Raw genomic sequence first — 4,183 nt, 5'->3', positions numbered from 1 at the left:
AAACACCAAGAGAGGAGTCCCTAGAGGGCGTTCAACCCCCAAGATGGAGCAAGAAACTGGCGTTGAATGCAAGCCAAGGAGGAGAAGTTGGGCGTTCAACGCCCAAGATGGAGCAAGGAGCTGGCGTTGAACGTCAGCCAAGGAGCAGAGGCTGGGCGTTCAACGCCAACAAGGGGGCAGGGAATTCAAATTCCCTAGCCTCTCAGGATCAGTGGGTCCCACAGAATCTCCACCTATCCCAAATTCCTCTCTCTCATTTTCCCTATTCTCCATACACACTCTTCCCTATACACCCTCAGCCAATCATATCTACATCACCTTTTTCTCTTCCCAAAACCCTCTATCACTACCATCCAACGATTCCCACCAACCCCACCCACTTCAAATTCAAAATTTCCCTCCCAATTACCCTACACCATAATCGAACCCTAACTCAAACCCCCTATAAATACCCCCTCCATCACCCCTTCATACCCACACATACACAACCTTCATACACCATATACCCCCCACATGACCGAATTCATCTCTCCCTCTATCTCCACTATTTCTCTTCTTCTTCTACTCTATTCTTTCCTTATATTCATATTTGCTCGAGGACGAGCAAAGCTTTTAAGTTTGGTGTTGGAAAAGCCTTACTTTTTGTTTTTCATTTACACTTATGGCACCCAAAGTCAGAGAATCCTCTAGAAAGAGGAAAGGAAAAGCCATAGCTTTTGTCTCCGAACCATGAGAAAGGGAGAGATTCCTTACTAAGGCTCATCAAGACCACTTCTACGAAGTAGTGGCAAAGAAGAGGGTGATTCCTGAAGTCCCCGTTAGGCTAAAAAAGAATGAGTACCCGGAGATCCAACAAGAAATCTGGAGAAGAGGTTGGGAAGTACTGACCAACCCTATCCCGGAAGTTGGAATCTTAATGGTACAAGAGTTCTATGTCAATGTGCAGGTTACCAAAAATCACAACATTAGTGTGAACCTATACCCCAAAAATTGGCACACTTTGGTCAGAAGGCGTCTCTTGGACTTCAGCCCGAAAAGTATCTGGTTGGCGCTCCAACTTCCATTAACGCAAGGAGACCCACACCTTTACACTAGAAGAGTCAATTTTGATCAAAAGATGGACCAAGTCCTTTCAGACATTTGTGTGGAAGGAGCATAGTGGAGAAGGGATACTCATGGCAAGCCTATCCAATTAAGAAGGCTTGACCTTAAGCTTGTAGCTAGAGGATGGTTAGAATTCGTCCAACGCTCTATCATCCCTACTAGCAACCGGGCAGAAGTGACCATTGACCAAGCCATCATGACTCACTGCATCATGCATGGAGATGAGGTCGAGGTACATATGGTGATACCTCAAGAACTATAAAAGGTGGCAGAAAAGACCTCCACCCAAGCAAGGTTGGCATTCTCTCACCTCATATGTCATTTATGCAATTCAGCTAGAATTGTCATAGAAGGAGACATCCCTATTGAGGAGAAAAACCCCATCCTCAAGGGATGTATTTTCCACACCAAGGTTCTTAGGATCAACTGAATACTTTTCTAGGAGAATTAAGCTCCAACTTGGATCAGCTGAGGAAGGGACACCAAGAGCACTCCACCATCCTCTGAGCAACAAAGACAGGGGCGTGACATAGAAGAAATCAAGCACTCCATTGGATTCTCCGAGGAAGTAGTAGCCGCCATCACTAAGGTGGTTACATTCCATACCCCCTTTGCCTATGTTATTTTTCTGTTTTCCATTGTATTTCATTGTTTGTTTTCTGTTTCTAAGTGCATGATCATCCTTTGTTTTGTCTTAAAGCTATGAAATACTCCATGCATCTCTCGCCATACTTAAAAGTAAAATTTTATTTGAAAAAGAGAAGATGCATGAAATCGACTTATAATAAGAATAGTCCAATTAATTGATGTGGTGGCATAACTTTTACTTTCTAAATGCATGAATAAATAGCACATATTTGATGTTGGAGTAAAGAATGTTGATTCTTCAAAGAATGACGGAAAAAGTGAAGTATTATTAGTAATCTAAAGAATCCAATTATTGATTCTTAAAGCAAGAAAAAGCAGCAAGAAGAACAAAAAAGTGAAAAGAACGAAAAAAGAAAAACAAAAGAGAGAAAAGAAAGAGAAAAAGCCAGTAGCTCTTTAAAGCAAAAGGCCAAAGCAAGAAAAAGAAAGAAAAAGAAAAAGCCAGTAGCTCATTAAACCAAAAGGCAAGAGTAGGAATCCAAGGCTTTGAGTATCAATGGTTAGAAGGGTCTAAAGAAACGAAATCTTGGCCTAAAAAGTTCAAATGAGCTCCTCCCCTAACTAAATGCTTGTGGTGTGAAGGTGTCAAGTGAAAAACTTGAGACTAAGCAATTAAAGTCATGATTCCAAAAGCAAAAGAGTGTGCCTAAAAACTATTCCCACCACTGGCTGGGGATTCTAGCAAAGTTGAATCAGAATCCAAAAGGGTTCACCCAGTTAAGTGTCTGTGGCGTTTATGAATCCGGTGGTAATACTGAAAAACAAAGCGCTTAGGGTAACAACCAGGCTCTAAACGAAGTTGAGATCAAGAATAAAAAAGAACTAAACAAAGAGAGTCAATAATATCATCTGAATTCTGAATTCCTGAAGACATCAACACTTATGAGCTTCAAAAGATAGTAAGATGCCAAAATTGTTCAAAAGTGAATAGTTACAAGCCCCGCTCATCAATTGGAACTGAGCCTCATTGAAAAAACTCTAAAATTTATTGTATCCTTCTCTTCTTTCTGATCCTACTTTGTTTTTCATTGCTTGGTAACAAGCAACAGTTTAAGTTTGGTGTTCTGATGAGCAAATATTTTATACGCTTTTTGGTATCATTTTTATATTGTTTTAGTTATGTTTTGTTCAATTTTTATTATGTTTTCATAGGTTTTAGTGCAAAATTTACATTTTTGGATTCTACTTTGAGTTGTTGTGTTTTATGATGATTTCAGGTGAATTCTGATTGAAATTGAGGAGTTTTGGAAAGGACTGATTCAGAGACAGAAAAATGACTATAGATGCTGTCGGATTCTGACCTCCATGAACTAAAAGGAGCATTTCTGGAGATATAGAAGTCCAAATAGTGCACTCTTAACAGCATTGGAAATCTAACATCCAGGGCCTTCCAGCAATATATAATAGTCCATACTTATCTCTAGAGTCGAAGGTCTAAAACTGGCGTATCAATGCCAGCTACCAACCATATTCCTGGTGTTGGACGCCCAAAAGGGAGCAGTTGGTGTCCAACACCCAAAAGGGAAGCAATCTGGGCGTCCAACGCCCAAAAGGGAGTACCAACTCGTGGAGTCATCCCAAGCTCAGCCCAAACACTCACCAAGTGGGCCCAGGACATGGATTTTTGCATTATCAACCTAGTCTATCTAATTTTCTGTAATCCTTAGTCATTAGATTAGTATTTAAGGAGGAGATCACCCATGTTTAGGACCTTCTTCCTCCCCCATTCGAACATTACACTATTTTCTGTAAAAGCATGAGCAACTAACCTCCTAAGTTAGGGATAGGAGCTCTGCTGATTCTCATGGATTAATAATATTACTGTTATATTTCAATATGCATTTGATTCCATTCTCTTATGCATTTTCGTTCTTCTTATCATGAATTGAGGATGACCCATGACAATCATCCTTGTTCTACATGGGATTGACCCTCACTCACCTGAGGTATTACTTGGATGACCCGGTGCACTTGCCAGTTAAGTTGTACAGAGTTCAATTTCGTGCACCAACAACATTATTTAAAATTCTTATTTACTTGTTACGATTTTGATTTTTGGTACTTTGTGATCAAAGTCTACTTTTGTGGTGACAAGTTTATATACATGTTTTTTTAATGGGGAAGTTTATATATATGTTGGATTGGTTGATATATACATAATTATTTTTCTTTATGATTTTAGAATAATATATGAATTTTTCACGAAACATTAGAAAGATTAAGAAATTTTTTTCCTGAGCTAACTTATGACCATGCTTAAAAAGCGTGCCTATATCTTACTGTTGGGCTTAACAGGCGCACTTAATAAACATGGTCATAACCTGGAAATTAGCGCACTTTAAAAGTGTAGTCATATCCTCATCTGTTGGCATGCTTCGTAAGTGTAGCCATATCTTTTTGTAGTCATAAATAGCCACGCTTACCAAGCATA

This window comes from Arachis duranensis, chromosome 4 (genome assembly GCF_000817695.3).
Source record: "Arachis duranensis cultivar V14167 chromosome 4, aradu.V14167.gnm2.J7QH, whole genome shotgun sequence".
Lineage (NCBI taxonomy): Eukaryota > Viridiplantae > Streptophyta > Magnoliopsida > Fabales > Fabaceae > Arachis > Arachis duranensis.
Note: the sequence above shows the minus strand (reverse complement) of the source record.